Source organism: Pholcus phalangioides, unplaced genomic scaffold, assembly GCF_987345545.1.
Source record: "Pholcus phalangioides strain wild (caught in Gottingen) unplaced genomic scaffold, Ppha-v1.0 ptg000009l_1, whole genome shotgun sequence".
Classification (NCBI taxonomy): domain Eukaryota; kingdom Metazoa; phylum Arthropoda; class Arachnida; order Araneae; family Pholcidae; genus Pholcus; species Pholcus phalangioides.
In genome coordinates this window covers 21,390,413-21,402,742 of record NW_028301602.1, presented here as the reverse complement: position 1 = coordinate 21,402,742, position 12,330 = coordinate 21,390,413, and the positions used below count along the sequence as shown (strand labels likewise).

At 45.2% G+C, this 12,330-nt stretch overlaps 45 non-coding genes across 45 annotated transcripts; all 45 read right to left on the bottom strand.

Moving 5' to 3' along the window:
* Nucleotides 1-36: 36 nt before the first annotated feature.
* On the bottom strand, nucleotides 37-109 carry TRNAT-UGU (transfer RNA threonine (anticodon UGU)). Its single transcript has one exon. It is a non-coding gene; the product is annotated as a tRNA-Thr (tRNA).
* A 208-nt stretch (nucleotides 110-317) lies between these two features.
* TRNAT-UGU (transfer RNA threonine (anticodon UGU)) lies at nucleotides 318-390 on the bottom strand. Its single transcript has one exon. It is a non-coding gene; the product is annotated as a tRNA-Thr (tRNA).
* Nucleotides 391-602: 212 nt separating this feature from the next.
* Nucleotides 603-675, bottom strand: TRNAT-AGU (transfer RNA threonine (anticodon AGU)). Its single transcript has one exon. It is a non-coding gene; the product is annotated as a tRNA-Thr (tRNA).
* Nucleotides 676-747: 72 nt separating this feature from the next.
* TRNAK-UUU (transfer RNA lysine (anticodon UUU)) lies at nucleotides 748-820 on the bottom strand. Its single transcript has one exon. It is a non-coding gene; the product is annotated as a tRNA-Lys (tRNA).
* Nucleotides 821-1,032: 212 nt separating this feature from the next.
* TRNAT-AGU (transfer RNA threonine (anticodon AGU)) lies at nucleotides 1,033-1,105 on the bottom strand. Its single transcript has one exon. It is a non-coding gene; the product is annotated as a tRNA-Thr (tRNA).
* A 209-nt stretch (nucleotides 1,106-1,314) lies between these two features.
* TRNAT-UGU (transfer RNA threonine (anticodon UGU)) lies at nucleotides 1,315-1,387 on the bottom strand. The gene has a single exon. It is a non-coding gene; the product is annotated as a tRNA-Thr (tRNA).
* A 351-nt stretch (nucleotides 1,388-1,738) lies between these two features.
* On the bottom strand, nucleotides 1,739-1,811 carry TRNAT-UGU (transfer RNA threonine (anticodon UGU)). Its single transcript has one exon. It is a non-coding gene; the product is annotated as a tRNA-Thr (tRNA).
* Nucleotides 1,812-1,875: 64 nt separating this feature from the next.
* On the bottom strand, nucleotides 1,876-1,948 carry TRNAT-UGU (transfer RNA threonine (anticodon UGU)). The gene has a single exon. It is a non-coding gene; the product is annotated as a tRNA-Thr (tRNA).
* A 210-nt stretch (nucleotides 1,949-2,158) lies between these two features.
* TRNAT-UGU (transfer RNA threonine (anticodon UGU)) lies at nucleotides 2,159-2,231 on the bottom strand. The gene has a single exon. It is a non-coding gene; the product is annotated as a tRNA-Thr (tRNA).
* A 347-nt stretch (nucleotides 2,232-2,578) lies between these two features.
* TRNAT-UGU (transfer RNA threonine (anticodon UGU)) lies at nucleotides 2,579-2,651 on the bottom strand. Its single transcript has one exon. It is a non-coding gene; the product is annotated as a tRNA-Thr (tRNA).
* Nucleotides 2,652-2,714: 63 nt separating this feature from the next.
* Nucleotides 2,715-2,787, bottom strand: TRNAT-UGU (transfer RNA threonine (anticodon UGU)). The gene has a single exon. It is a non-coding gene; the product is annotated as a tRNA-Thr (tRNA).
* Nucleotides 2,788-2,995: 208 nt separating this feature from the next.
* Nucleotides 2,996-3,068, bottom strand: TRNAT-UGU (transfer RNA threonine (anticodon UGU)). The gene has a single exon. It is a non-coding gene; the product is annotated as a tRNA-Thr (tRNA).
* A 61-nt stretch (nucleotides 3,069-3,129) lies between these two features.
* TRNAT-UGU (transfer RNA threonine (anticodon UGU)) lies at nucleotides 3,130-3,202 on the bottom strand. Its single transcript has one exon. It is a non-coding gene; the product is annotated as a tRNA-Thr (tRNA).
* A 210-nt stretch (nucleotides 3,203-3,412) lies between these two features.
* Nucleotides 3,413-3,485, bottom strand: TRNAT-UGU (transfer RNA threonine (anticodon UGU)). The gene has a single exon. It is a non-coding gene; the product is annotated as a tRNA-Thr (tRNA).
* A 208-nt stretch (nucleotides 3,486-3,693) lies between these two features.
* On the bottom strand, nucleotides 3,694-3,766 carry TRNAT-UGU (transfer RNA threonine (anticodon UGU)). Its single transcript has one exon. It is a non-coding gene; the product is annotated as a tRNA-Thr (tRNA).
* Nucleotides 3,767-3,978: 212 nt separating this feature from the next.
* On the bottom strand, nucleotides 3,979-4,051 carry TRNAT-AGU (transfer RNA threonine (anticodon AGU)). The gene has a single exon. It is a non-coding gene; the product is annotated as a tRNA-Thr (tRNA).
* Nucleotides 4,052-4,123: 72 nt separating this feature from the next.
* Nucleotides 4,124-4,196, bottom strand: TRNAK-UUU (transfer RNA lysine (anticodon UUU)). Its single transcript has one exon. It is a non-coding gene; the product is annotated as a tRNA-Lys (tRNA).
* Nucleotides 4,197-4,268: 72 nt separating this feature from the next.
* TRNAA-UGC (transfer RNA alanine (anticodon UGC)) lies at nucleotides 4,269-4,341 on the bottom strand. The gene has a single exon. It is a non-coding gene; the product is annotated as a tRNA-Ala (tRNA).
* Nucleotides 4,342-4,408: 67 nt separating this feature from the next.
* TRNAT-AGU (transfer RNA threonine (anticodon AGU)) lies at nucleotides 4,409-4,481 on the bottom strand. The gene has a single exon. It is a non-coding gene; the product is annotated as a tRNA-Thr (tRNA).
* A 209-nt stretch (nucleotides 4,482-4,690) lies between these two features.
* Nucleotides 4,691-4,763, bottom strand: TRNAT-UGU (transfer RNA threonine (anticodon UGU)). The gene has a single exon. It is a non-coding gene; the product is annotated as a tRNA-Thr (tRNA).
* Nucleotides 4,764-4,973: 210 nt separating this feature from the next.
* On the bottom strand, nucleotides 4,974-5,046 carry TRNAT-UGU (transfer RNA threonine (anticodon UGU)). Its single transcript has one exon. It is a non-coding gene; the product is annotated as a tRNA-Thr (tRNA).
* Nucleotides 5,047-5,254: 208 nt separating this feature from the next.
* On the bottom strand, nucleotides 5,255-5,327 carry TRNAK-UUU (transfer RNA lysine (anticodon UUU)). The gene has a single exon. It is a non-coding gene; the product is annotated as a tRNA-Lys (tRNA).
* A 198-nt stretch (nucleotides 5,328-5,525) lies between these two features.
* TRNAT-UGU (transfer RNA threonine (anticodon UGU)) lies at nucleotides 5,526-5,598 on the bottom strand. The gene has a single exon. It is a non-coding gene; the product is annotated as a tRNA-Thr (tRNA).
* A 68-nt stretch (nucleotides 5,599-5,666) lies between these two features.
* On the bottom strand, nucleotides 5,667-5,739 carry TRNAT-UGU (transfer RNA threonine (anticodon UGU)). Its single transcript has one exon. It is a non-coding gene; the product is annotated as a tRNA-Thr (tRNA).
* Nucleotides 5,740-6,354: 615 nt separating this feature from the next.
* TRNAT-UGU (transfer RNA threonine (anticodon UGU)) lies at nucleotides 6,355-6,427 on the bottom strand. Its single transcript has one exon. It is a non-coding gene; the product is annotated as a tRNA-Thr (tRNA).
* A 208-nt stretch (nucleotides 6,428-6,635) lies between these two features.
* On the bottom strand, nucleotides 6,636-6,708 carry TRNAT-UGU (transfer RNA threonine (anticodon UGU)). Its single transcript has one exon. It is a non-coding gene; the product is annotated as a tRNA-Thr (tRNA).
* A 343-nt stretch (nucleotides 6,709-7,051) lies between these two features.
* On the bottom strand, nucleotides 7,052-7,124 carry TRNAT-UGU (transfer RNA threonine (anticodon UGU)). The gene has a single exon. It is a non-coding gene; the product is annotated as a tRNA-Thr (tRNA).
* Nucleotides 7,125-7,593: 469 nt separating this feature from the next.
* Nucleotides 7,594-7,666, bottom strand: TRNAT-UGU (transfer RNA threonine (anticodon UGU)). The gene has a single exon. It is a non-coding gene; the product is annotated as a tRNA-Thr (tRNA).
* Nucleotides 7,667-7,737: 71 nt separating this feature from the next.
* TRNAT-UGU (transfer RNA threonine (anticodon UGU)) lies at nucleotides 7,738-7,810 on the bottom strand. The gene has a single exon. It is a non-coding gene; the product is annotated as a tRNA-Thr (tRNA).
* Nucleotides 7,811-8,014: 204 nt separating this feature from the next.
* Nucleotides 8,015-8,087, bottom strand: TRNAT-UGU (transfer RNA threonine (anticodon UGU)). The gene has a single exon. It is a non-coding gene; the product is annotated as a tRNA-Thr (tRNA).
* Nucleotides 8,088-8,148: 61 nt separating this feature from the next.
* On the bottom strand, nucleotides 8,149-8,221 carry TRNAT-UGU (transfer RNA threonine (anticodon UGU)). Its single transcript has one exon. It is a non-coding gene; the product is annotated as a tRNA-Thr (tRNA).
* A 73-nt stretch (nucleotides 8,222-8,294) lies between these two features.
* On the bottom strand, nucleotides 8,295-8,363 carry TRNAT-CGU (transfer RNA threonine (anticodon CGU)). Its single transcript has one exon. It is a non-coding gene; the product is annotated as a tRNA-Thr (tRNA).
* A 343-nt stretch (nucleotides 8,364-8,706) lies between these two features.
* Nucleotides 8,707-8,779, bottom strand: TRNAI-UAU (transfer RNA isoleucine (anticodon UAU)). The gene has a single exon. It is a non-coding gene; the product is annotated as a tRNA-Ile (tRNA).
* A 63-nt stretch (nucleotides 8,780-8,842) lies between these two features.
* Nucleotides 8,843-8,915, bottom strand: TRNAT-UGU (transfer RNA threonine (anticodon UGU)). The gene has a single exon. It is a non-coding gene; the product is annotated as a tRNA-Thr (tRNA).
* A 217-nt stretch (nucleotides 8,916-9,132) lies between these two features.
* On the bottom strand, nucleotides 9,133-9,205 carry TRNAT-UGU (transfer RNA threonine (anticodon UGU)). The gene has a single exon. It is a non-coding gene; the product is annotated as a tRNA-Thr (tRNA).
* A 205-nt stretch (nucleotides 9,206-9,410) lies between these two features.
* On the bottom strand, nucleotides 9,411-9,483 carry TRNAT-UGU (transfer RNA threonine (anticodon UGU)). The gene has a single exon. It is a non-coding gene; the product is annotated as a tRNA-Thr (tRNA).
* A 469-nt stretch (nucleotides 9,484-9,952) lies between these two features.
* Nucleotides 9,953-10,025, bottom strand: TRNAT-UGU (transfer RNA threonine (anticodon UGU)). Its single transcript has one exon. It is a non-coding gene; the product is annotated as a tRNA-Thr (tRNA).
* Nucleotides 10,026-10,096: 71 nt separating this feature from the next.
* Nucleotides 10,097-10,169, bottom strand: TRNAT-UGU (transfer RNA threonine (anticodon UGU)). Its single transcript has one exon. It is a non-coding gene; the product is annotated as a tRNA-Thr (tRNA).
* Nucleotides 10,170-10,373: 204 nt separating this feature from the next.
* TRNAT-UGU (transfer RNA threonine (anticodon UGU)) lies at nucleotides 10,374-10,446 on the bottom strand. The gene has a single exon. It is a non-coding gene; the product is annotated as a tRNA-Thr (tRNA).
* A 61-nt stretch (nucleotides 10,447-10,507) lies between these two features.
* On the bottom strand, nucleotides 10,508-10,580 carry TRNAT-UGU (transfer RNA threonine (anticodon UGU)). The gene has a single exon. It is a non-coding gene; the product is annotated as a tRNA-Thr (tRNA).
* Nucleotides 10,581-10,653: 73 nt separating this feature from the next.
* On the bottom strand, nucleotides 10,654-10,722 carry TRNAT-CGU (transfer RNA threonine (anticodon CGU)). Its single transcript has one exon. It is a non-coding gene; the product is annotated as a tRNA-Thr (tRNA).
* A 343-nt stretch (nucleotides 10,723-11,065) lies between these two features.
* Nucleotides 11,066-11,138, bottom strand: TRNAI-UAU (transfer RNA isoleucine (anticodon UAU)). Its single transcript has one exon. It is a non-coding gene; the product is annotated as a tRNA-Ile (tRNA).
* A 63-nt stretch (nucleotides 11,139-11,201) lies between these two features.
* TRNAT-UGU (transfer RNA threonine (anticodon UGU)) lies at nucleotides 11,202-11,274 on the bottom strand. Its single transcript has one exon. It is a non-coding gene; the product is annotated as a tRNA-Thr (tRNA).
* Nucleotides 11,275-11,491: 217 nt separating this feature from the next.
* On the bottom strand, nucleotides 11,492-11,564 carry TRNAT-UGU (transfer RNA threonine (anticodon UGU)). The gene has a single exon. It is a non-coding gene; the product is annotated as a tRNA-Thr (tRNA).
* Nucleotides 11,565-11,635: 71 nt separating this feature from the next.
* On the bottom strand, nucleotides 11,636-11,708 carry TRNAT-UGU (transfer RNA threonine (anticodon UGU)). Its single transcript has one exon. It is a non-coding gene; the product is annotated as a tRNA-Thr (tRNA).
* Nucleotides 11,709-12,330: the final 622 nt, after the last annotated feature.

Genomic DNA, 12,330 nt, shown 5'->3' with positions numbered 1-12,330 from the left:
TCATGAAAAACGAAAAGTTTGCAAACGGGCAAAAAAATCCAACAGTGAGAATCGAACTCACGACCTCTGGTTTACAGGGCCAGTGCTCTAACCGCTGAGCTATGATGGCGACATTGCGCGGAGGACAAGGACTTATAAATGACCTTCATGAAAAACGAAAAGTTTGCAAACGGGCAAAAAAATCCAACAGTGAGAATCGAACTCACGACCTCTGGATTACAGGGCCAGTGCTCTAACCGCTGAGCTATGACGGCAACATGGCGCGATAATCATCAATGACCTTCATGAAAAACGAAAAATTAGCAAACGGGCAAAAAAACCACCAGTGAGAATCGAACTCACGACCCCTGGTTTACAAGACCAGAGCTCTAACCACTGAACTATGATGGCAACATTGCACAATGGACAAGGACTCATCAATGACCTTCATGAAAAAAGAAAAGTTTGCAAACGGGGAAAAAAAACCAACAGCGAGACTCGAACTCACGATTCCTGGTTTACAAGACCAGTGCTCGAACCGCTGAGCTATGATGGCGACGTTGCACGAGGACTCATCAATGACCTTCATAAAATACGAAAAGTTTGCAAACGGGCAAAAAAAAAGCCACCAGTGAGAATCGAACTCACGACTCCAGGTTTACTAGACCAGTGCTCTAACCACTGAACTATGATAGCAACATTGCACAATGGACAAGGACTCATCAATGACCTTCATGAAAAACGAGAAGTTTGCAAACGGGGAAAAAAAACCAACAGTGAGACTCGAACTCACGACCACTGGTTTAAAAGACCAGAGCTCTAACCACTGAACTATGATGGCAACATTGCACAATGGACAAGGACTCATCAATGACCTTCATAAAAAACGAAAAGTTTGCAAACGGGCAAAAAAAGCCACTAGTGAGAATCGAACTCACGACCCCTGGTTTGCAACACCAGTGCTCAAACCGCTGAGATATGATGGCGACGTTGCACGAGGACTCATCAATGACCTTCATAAAATACGAAAAGTTTGCAAACGGGCAAAAAAAAAGCCACCAGTGAGAATCGAACTCACGACCCCTGGTTTACTAGACCTGTGCTCTAACCGCTGAGCTATGATGGCGACATTACCCGGAGGACAAGGACTCATCAATGACCTTCATGAAAAACGAAATATTAGCAAACGGGCAAAAAAGCCACCAGTATGAATCGAACTCACGACCGGTGGTTTACAAGACCAGTGCTCGAACCGCTGAGCTATGATGGCGACGTTGCACGAGGACTCATCAATGACCTTCATGAAAAACGAAAAGTTTGCAAACGGGCAAAAACAGCCACCAGTGAGAATCGAACTCACGACCCCTGGTTTACAAGACCAGTGCTCTAACCGCTGAGCTAAGATGGCGACATTACACGATACTCATCAATGACCTTCATAAAATACGAAAAGTTTGCAAACGGGCAAAAAAAAGCTACCAGTGAGAATCGAACTCACGACCCCTGGTTTACAAGACAAGTGCTCCAACCACTCAGCTATGATGGCAACATTCCACAATGGACAAGGACTCATCAATGACCTTCATGAAAAACAAAAAGTTTGCAAACGGGGAAAAAAAACCTACAGTGAGAATCGAACTCACGACCTCTAGTTTACAGGGCCAGTGCTCTAACCACTGAACTATGACGGCAACATTGCACAATGGACAAGGACTCATCAATGACCTTCATGAAAAACGAAAAGTTTGCAAACGCAGAAAGCCAACAGTGAGAATCGAACTCACGACCGCTGGTTTACAAGACCAGTGCTCGAACCGCTAAGCTATGATGGCGACATTACACAATACTCATCAATGACCTTCATAAAATACGTAAAAATTGCAAACGGGCAAAAAAAGCCACCAGTGAGAATCGAACTCACGACCCCTGGTTTACAAGACCACTGCTCAAACCGCTGAGCTATAATGGCGACGTTGCCGGAGGACTCATCAATGACCTTCATGAAAAACGAAAAGTTTGCAAACGGGCAAAAACAGCCACCAGTGAGAATCGAACTCACGACCCCTGGTTTACAAGACAAGTGCTCCAACCGCTGAGCTAAGATGGCAACATTGCCCGGAGGACAAGGACTCATCAATGACCTTCATAAAATACGAAAAGTTTGCAAACGGGCAAAAAAAGCCACCAGTGAGAATCGAACTCACGACCCCTGGTTTACAAGAGCAGTGCTCTAACCGCTGAGCTATGATGGCGACGTTGCCCGAGGACTCATCAATGACCTTCATGAAAAACAAAAAATTAGCAAACTGGCAAAAAAGCCACCAGTGAGAATTGAACTCACGACCCCTGGTTTACAAGACCAGTGGTCTGTCCGCTGAGCTAAGATGGCAACATTGCCCGGAGGACAAGGACTCATCAATGACCTTCATGAAAAACGAAAAGTTTGCAAACGGGCAAAAAAAATCGAACAGTGAGAATCGAACTCACGACCCCCTGGTTTACAGGACCAGTGCTCTAACCGCTGAGCTTTGATGGCAACATTGCACGGTACTCATCAATGACCTTCATGAAAAACGAAAAATCAGCAAACGGGCAAAAAAGCCACCAGTGAGAATCGAAATCACGACCGCTGGTTTACAAGACCAGTGCTCTAACCGCTGAGCTATGATGGCGACATTGCACAATACTCATCAATGACCTTCATGAAAAACGAAAAATTAGCAAACGGGCAAAAAAGCCACCAGTGAGAATCGAAATCACGACCCCTGGTTTACAATACCAGTGCTCTAACCGCTGAGCTATGATGGCGACATTACCCGATCGACAAGGACTCATCAATGACCTTCATGAACAACGAAAAATTACCAAACGTGCAAAAGGAGCCACTAATGAGAACCGAACTCACAACCGCTGGTTTACAAGACCAGTGCTCTAACCGCTGAGCAATGATGGCGACATTGCACGGTGCTCATCAATGACCTTCTTGAAAAACGAAAAATTAGCAAACGGGCAAAAAAGCCACCATGGAGAATCGAACTCACGACCGCTGGTTTACAAGACCAGTGCTCTAACCGCTGAGCTATGATGGCGAAATTGCACGATAATCATCAATGACCATAAAATACGAAAATTTTGCAATCGGGCAAAAAAAGCCACCAGTGAGAATCGAACTCACGACCCCTGGTTTACAAGACCAGTGCTCTAACCGCTGAGCTATGATGGCGACATTGAGCAGGGACTCATCAATGACCTTCATGAAATACGAAAAGTTTGCAAACGGGCAAAAAATTCCAAGAGTGAGAATCGAACTCACGACCTCTGGTTTACAAGACCAGTGCTCTGTCCGCTGAGCTATGATGGCGACATTGCGCGGAGGACAAGGACTTATCAATGACCTTCATGAAAAACGAAAAGTTTGCAAACGGGCAAAAAAATCCAACAGTGAGAATCGAACTCACGACCTCTGGTTTACAGGGCCAGTGCTCTAACCGCTGAGCTATGATGGCGACATTGCGCGGAGGACAAGGACTTATCAATGACCTTCATGAAAAACGAAAAGTTTGCAAACGGGCAAAAAAATCCAACAGTGAGAATCGAACTCACGACCTCTGGATTACAGGGCCAGTGCTCTAACCGCTGAGCTATGACGGCAACATGGCGCGATAATCATCAATGACCTTCATGAAAAACGAAAAATTAGCAAACGGGCAAAAAAACCACCAGTGAGAATCGAACTCACGACCCCTGGTTTACAAGACCAGAGCTCTAACCACTGAACTATGATGGCAACATTGCACAATGGACAAGGACTCATCAATGACCTTCATGAAAAAAGAAAAGTTTGCAAACGGGGAAAAAAAACCAACAGCGAGACTCGAACTCACGATTCCTGGTTTACAAGACCAGTGCTCGAACCGCTGAGCTATGATGGCGACGTTGCACGAGGACTCATCAATGACCTTCATAAAATACGAAAAGTTTGCAAACGGGCAAAAAAAAAGCCACCAGTGAGAATCGAACTCACGACTCCAGGTTTACTAGACCAGTGCTCTAACCACTGAACTATGATAGCAACATTGCGCAATGGACAAGGACTCATCAATGACCTTCATGAAAAACGAAAAGTTTGCAAACGGGGAAAAAAAACCAACAGTGAGACTCGAACTCACGACCACTGGTTTAAAAGACCAGAGCTCTAACCACTGAACTATGATGGCAACATTGCACAATGGACAAGGACTCATCAATGACCTTCATAAAAAACGAAAAGTTTGCAAACGGGCAAAAAAAGCCACTAGTGAGAATCGAACTCACGACCCCTGGTTTGCAAGACCAGTGCTCAAACCGCTGAGATATGATGGCGACGTTGCACGAGGACTCATCAATGACCTTCATAAAATACGAAAAGTTTGCAAACGGGCAAAAAAAAAGCCACCAGTGAGAATCGAACTCACGACCCCTGGTTTACTAGACCTGTGCTCTAACCGCTGAGCTATGATGGCGACATTACCCGGAGGACAAGGACTCATCAATGACCTTCATGAAAAACGAAATATTAGCAAACGGGCAAAAAAGCCACCAGTATGAATCGAACTCACGACCGGTGGTTTACAAGACCAGTGCTCGAACCGCTGAGCTATGATGGCGACGTTGCACGAGGACTCATCAATGACCTTCATGAAAAACGAAAAGTTTGCAAACGGGCAAAAACAGCCACCAGTGAGAATCGAACTCACGACCCCTGGTTTACAAGACCAGTGCTCTAACCGCTGAGCTAAGATGGCGACATTACACGATACTCATCAATGACCTTCATAAAATATGAAAAGTTTGCAAACGGGCAAAAAAAAGCTACCAGTGAGAATCGAACTCACGACCCCTGGTTTACAAGACAAGTGCTCCAACCACTCAGCTATGATGGCAACATTGCACAGTGGACAAGGACTCATCAATGACCTTCATAAAATACGAAAAGTTTGCAAACGGGCAAAAACAGCCACCAGTGAGAATCGAACTCACGACCCCTGGTTTACAAGACCAGTGCTCTAACCGCTGAGCTATGATAGCGACATTACGCGGAGGACAAGGACTCATCAATGACCTTCATGAAAGACGAAATATTAGCAAACCGGCAAAAAAGCCACCAGTATGAATCGAACTCACGACCGCTGGTTTACCAGACCAGTACTTTAACCATTGAGCTATGATGGCGGCATTGCACGATACTCATCAATGACCTTCATAAAATACGAAAAGTTTGCAAACGGGCAAAAAAAGCCACCAGTGAGAATCGAACTCACGACCCCTGGTTTAAAAGACCAGTGCTCTAACCGCTGAGCTATGATGGCGACGTTGCACGTGGACTCATCAATGACCTTCATGAAAAACGAAAAGTTTGCAAACAGGCAAAAAAATCCAACAGCGAGAATCGATCTCACGACCTAAGGTTTACAGGGCCAGTGCTCTAACCGCTGAGCTATGACGGCAACATTGCGCGATACTCATCAATGACCTTCATGGAAAACGAAAAGCTTGCAAACTCAAAAATCCACCAGTGAGGATTGAACTCACGACCGCTGGTTTACAAGACCAGCGCTCTAACCGCTGAGCTATGATGGCGACATTGCCCGGAGGACAAGGACTCATCAATGACCTTCATGAAAAACGAAAAGTTTGCAAACGCAGAAAGCCAACAGTGAGAATCGAACTCACGACCGCTAGTTTACAAGACCAGCGCTCGAACCGCTGAGCTATGATGGCGACATTACACGATACTCATCAATGACCTTCATGAAAAACGAAAAATTTGCAAACGGGCATAAAAGCCACCACTGAGAATCGAACTCACGACCCCTGGTTTACAAGACCAGTGCTATGTCCGCTGAGCTATGATGGCAACATTGCGCGATACTCATCAATGACCTTCATGAAACACGAAAAATTAGCGAACAGGCAAAAAAGCCACCACTGAGAATCGAACTCACGACCCCTGAACCGCTAAGCTATGATGCCAACATTGTTGGGAGGACAGGGACTCATCAATGACCTTCATGAAAAACGAAAACTTTGCAAACGGGCAAAAAAATCCAACAGCGTGAATCGAACTCATGACCACGGGTTAACAAGACAAGTGCTCCAACCACTCAGCTATGATGGCAACATTGCACAGTGGACAAGGACTCATCAATGACCTTCATAAAATACGAAAAGTTTGCAAACGGGCAAAAAAAAGCTACCAGTCAGAATCGAACTCACGACCCCTGGTTTACAAGACAAGTGCTCCAACCACTCAGCTATGATGGCAACATTGCACAGTGGACAAGGACTCATCAATGACCTTCATAAAATACGAAAAGTTTGCAAACGGGCAAAAACAGCCACCAGTGAGAATCGAACTCACGACCCCTGGTTTACAAGACCAGTGCTCTAACCGCTGAGCTATGATGGCGACATTACGCGGAGGACAAGGACTCATCAATGACCTTCATGAAAGACGAAATATTAGCAAACCGGCAAAAAAGCCAACAGTATGAATCGAACTCACGACCGCTGGTTTACCAGACCAGTACTTTAACCGTTGAGCTATGATGGCGGCATTGCACGATACTCATCAATGACCTTCATAAAATACGAAAAGTTTGCAAACGGGCAAAAAAAGCCACCAGTGAGAATCGAACTCACGACCCCTGGTTTACAAGACCAGTGCTCTAACCGCTGAGCTATGATGGCGACGTTGCACGAGGACTCATCAATGACCTTCATGAAAAACGAAAAGTTTGCAAACGGGCAAAAAAATCCAACAGTGAGAATCGAACTCACGACCTCAGGTTTACAGGGCCAGTGCTCTGTCCGCTGAGCTATGATGGCGACATTGCCCGGAGGACAAGGACTCATCAATGACCTTCATGAAAAACGAAAAGTTTGCAAACAGGCGAAAAAATCCAACAGCGAGAATCGAACTCACGACCTCAGATTTACAGGGCCAGTGCTCTAACCGCTGAGCTACGACGGCAACATTGCGCGATACTCATCAATGACCTTCATGGAAAACGAAAAGCTTGCAAACTCAAAAATCCACCAGTGAGAATCGAACTCACGACCGCTGGTTTACAAGACCAGTGCTCGAACCGCTGAGCTATGATGGCGACATTACACGATACTCATCAATGACCTTCATGAAAAACGAAAAATTTGCAAACGGGCATAAAAGCCACCAATGAGAAACGAACTCACGACCCCTGGTTTACAAGACCAGTGCTATGTCCGCTGAGCTATGATGGCAACATTGCACGATACTCATCAATGACCTTCATGAAACACGAAAAATTAGCGAACAGGCAAAAAAGCCACCACTGAGAATCGAACTCACGACCCCTGAACCGCTGAGCTATGATGCCAACATTGTTGGGAGGACAAGGACTCATCAATGACCTTCATGAAAAACGAAAACTTTGCAAACGGGCAAAAAAATCCAACAGCGTGAATCGAACTCATGACCACTGGTTAACAAGACAAGTGCTCCAACCACTCAGCTATGATGGCAACATTGCACAATGGACAAGGACTCATCAATGACCTTCATAAAATACGAAAAGTTTGCAAACGGGCAAAAACAGCCACCAGTGAGAATCGAACTCACGACCCCTGGTTTACAAGACCAGTGCTCTAGCCGTTGAGCTATGATGGCAACATTGCCCGGAGGACAAGGACTCATCAATGACCTTCATGAAAGACGAAATATTAGCAAACGGGCAAAAAAGCCACCAGTGAGAATCGAACTCACGACTGCTGGTTTACAAGACCAGTACTCTAACCGTTGAGCTATGATGGCGGAATTGCACGATACTCATCAATGGCCTTCATGAAAAACGAAAAATTAGCAAACGGGCAAAAAAGCCACCAGTGAGAATCGAACTCACGACCCCTAGTTTACAAGAAAAGAGCTCTAACCACTGAACTATGATGGCAACATTGCCCGGAGTACAAGGACTCATCGATGACCTTCATGAAAAACGAAAAGCTTGCAAACGCAGAAAGCCAACAGTGAGAATCGAACTCACGACCGCTAGTTTACAAGACCAGTGCTCGAACCGCTGAGCTATGATGGCGACATTGCACAAGTACTCATCAATGACCTTCATGAAAAACGAAAAGCTTGCAAACGCAAAAAGCCACCAGTGAGAATCGAACTCACGACCGCTGGTTTACAAGACCAGCGCTCTAACCGCTGAGCTATGATGGCGACTATGCCCGGAGGACAAGGACTCATCAATGACCTTCATGAAAAACGAAAAGTTTGCAAACGGGGGAAAAAAAACCTACAGCGAGACTCGAACTCACGACGCTGGTTTACGAGACCAGTGCTCTAACCGCTGAGCTATGGTGGCGACATTGCACGATACTCATCAATGACCTTCATGAAAAACGAACAGTTTGCAAACGGGAATAAACGCCACCAGAGAAATTCGAACTCACGACCCTTGGTTAACAAGACCAGTGCTCTAACCACTGAACTATGATGGCAACATTGCACAATGGACAAGGACTCATCAATGACCTTCATGAAAAACAAAAAGTTTGCAAACGCAGAAAGCCAACAGTGAGAATCGAACTCACGACCGGTAGTTTACAAGACCAGTGCTCGAACCGCTGAGCTATGATGGCGATATTACACGATATTCATTAATGACCTTCATGAAAAACGAAAAATTTGAAAACGGGCATAAAAGCCACCAGTGAGAATCGAACTCACGACCCCTGGTTTATAAGACCAGTGCTATGTCCGCTGAGCTATGATGGCAGCATTGCACGATACTCATCAATGACCTTCATGAAACACGAAAAATTAGCGAACGGGCAAAAAAGCCACCAGTGAGAATCGAACTCACGACCCCTGGTTTACAAGACCAGTGCTTTAACCATTTAGCTATGATGCCAACATTGCTCGGAGGACAAGGACTCATCAATGACCTTCATGAAAAACGAAAACTTCGCAAACGGGCAAAAATATCCAACAGCGTGAATCGAACTCATGACCACTGGTTAACAAGACAAGTGCTCCAACCACTCAGCTATGATGGCAACATTGCACAATGGACAAGAACTCATCAATGACCTTCATAAAATACGAAAAGTTTGCAAACGGGCAAAAACAGCCACCAGTGAGAATCGAACTCACGACCCCTGGTTTACAAGACCAGTGCTCTAACCGCTGAGCTATGATGGCGACATTGCCCGGAGGACAAGGACTCATCAATGACCTTCATGAAAAACGAAAAGTTTGCAAACAGGCGAAAAAATCCAACAGCGAGAATCGAACTCACGACCTCAGGTTTACAGGGCCAGTGCTCTAACCGCTGAGCTACGACGGCAACATTGCGCGATACTCATCAATGACCTTCATGGAAAACGAAAAGCTTGCAAACTCAAAAATCCACCAGTGAGAATCGAACTCACGACCGCTGGTTTACAAGACCAGTGCTCGAACCGCTGAGCTATGATGGCGACATTACACGATACTCATCAATGACCTTCATGAAAAACGAAAAATTTGCAAACGGGCATAAAAGCCACCAATGAGAAACGAACTCACGACCCCTGGTTTACAAGACCAGTGCTATGTCCGCTGAGCTATGATGGCAACATTGCACGATACTCATCAATGACCTTCATGAAACACGAAAAATTAGCGAACAGGCAAAAAAGCCACCACTGAGAATCGAACTCACGACCCCTGAACCGCTGAGCTATGATGCCAACATTGTTGGGAGGACAAGGACTCATCAATGACCTTCATGAAAAACGAAAACTTTGCAAACGGGCAAAAAAATCCAACAGCGTGAATCGAACTCATGACCACTGGTTAACAAGACAAGTGCTCCAACCACTCAGCTATGATGGCAACATTGCACAATGGACAAGGACTCATCAATGACCTTCATAAAATACGAAAAGTTTGCAAACGGGCAAAAACAGCCACCAGTGAGAATCGAACTCACGACCCCTGGTTTACAAGACCAGTGCTCTAGCCGTTGAGCTATGATGGCGACATTGCCCGGAGGACAAGGACTCATCAATGACCTTCATGAAAGACGAAATATTAGCAAACGGGCAAAAAAGCCACCAGTGAGAATCGAACTCACGACTGCTGGTTTACAAGACCAGTACTCTAACCGTTGAGCTATGATGGCGGAATTGCACGATACTCATCAATGGCCTTCATGAAAAACGAAAAATTAGCAAACGGGCAAAAAAGCCACCAGTGAGAATCGAACTCACGACCCCTAGTTTACAAGAAAAGAGCTCTAACCACTGAACTATGATGGCAACATTGCCCGGAGTACAAGGACTCATCGATGACCTTCATGAAAAACGAAAAGCTTGCAAACGCAGAAAGCCAACAGTGAGAATCGAACTCACGACCGCTAGTTTACAAGACCAGTGCTCGAACCGCTGAGCTATGATGGCGACATTGCACAAGTACTCATCAATGACCTTCATGAAAAACGAAAAGCTTGCAAACGCAAAAAGCCACCAGTGTGAATCGAACTCACGACCGCTGGTTTACAAGACCAGCGCTCTAACCGCTGAGCTATGATGGCGACTATGCCCGGAGGACAAGGACTCATCAATGACCTTCATGAAAAACGAAAAGTTTGCAAACGGGGGAAAAAAAACCTACAGCGAGACTCGAACTCACGACGCTGGTTTACGAGACCAGTGCTCTAACCGCTGAGCTATGGTGGCGACATTGCACGATACTCATCAATGACCTTCATGAAAAACGAACAGTTTGCAAACGGGAATAAACGCCACCAGAGAAATTCGAACTCACGACCCTTGGTTAACAAGACCAGTGCTCTAACCACTGAACTATGATGGCAACATTGCACAATGGACAAGGACTCATCAATGACCTTCATGAAAAACAAAAAGTTTGCAAACGCAGAAAGCCAACAGTGAGAATCGAACTCACGACCGGTAGTTTACAAGACCAGTGCTCGAACCGCTGAGCTATGATGGCGATATTACACGATATTCATTAATGACCTTCATGAAAAACGAAAAATTTGAAAACGGGCATAAAAGCCACCAGTGAGAATCGAACTCACGACCCCTGGTTTATAAGACCAGTGCTATGTCCGCTGAGCTACGATGGCAGCATTGCACGATACTCATCAATGACCTTCATGAAACACGAAAAATTAGCGAACGGGCAAAAAAGCCACCAGTGAGAATCGAACTCACGACCCCTGGTTTACAAGACCAGTGCTTTAACCATTTAGCTATGATGCCAACATTGCTCGGAGGACAAGGACTCATCAATGACCTTCATGAAAAACGAAAACTTCGCAAACGGGCAAAAATATCCAACAGCGTGAATCGAACTCATGACCACTGGTTAACAAGACAAGTGCTCCAACCACTCAGCTATGATGGCAACATTGCACAATGGACAAGAACTCATCAATGACCTTCATAAAATACGAAAAGTTTGCAAACGGGCAAAAACAGCCACCAGTGAGAATCGAACTCACGACCCCTGGTTTACAAGACCAGTGCTCTAACCGCTGAGCTATGATGGCGACATTGCCCGGATGACAAGGACTCATCAATGACCTTCATGAAATACGAAATATTAGCAAACGGGCAAAAAAGCCACCAGTGCGAATCGAACTCACGACCGCTGGTTTACAAGGCCAGTGCTCTAACCGCTGAGCTACGATGGCGACATTGCACGATACTCATCAATGCCTTTTATAAAAAATGAAAAGTTTGCAAACGAGAAATAAAAGCTACCAGTTAGAATCGAACTTACGACCCCTGGTTTACAAGATCAGTGCTCTAACCGCTGAACTACGATGGCAATTGTCGACTATGTGCAAAAACTCATCAGTGACCGTTATAAAAGAATAAAAATTTGCAAACGAAAATAGCTACTCGTGAGCATCGAACTTCCGACTCCGGGTTTTTAAGACCAGTGCTCTTACCGTTGTGCTATGATGGCGATATTGCACGACGGACAGGATCTCATCAGTGACCGTTATAAAAGAAGTAAATTTTGCAAACGGTTAAAAACCAATAATGAGAAACGAACTCACGATCCCTGTTTTAAATGAATAGTGCTCAATTATGACGGTGGCATTTTACAGCATGCAAGAACGAATTATTGACCGCTAAACGAGACGAATAATCTGTAAACGAATGCCAGCTGTGAAAGTCGAACTTTGTCTCTTGGTTACAAGACTTGAGCTGTAACCACTGAGCTATAATGGCGACATTCTGTAGCGTTAAAGAATACATCAGTGACCGGAAAAAGTTAATCAAATCTAAGCGTGCGTATTTCCTCTG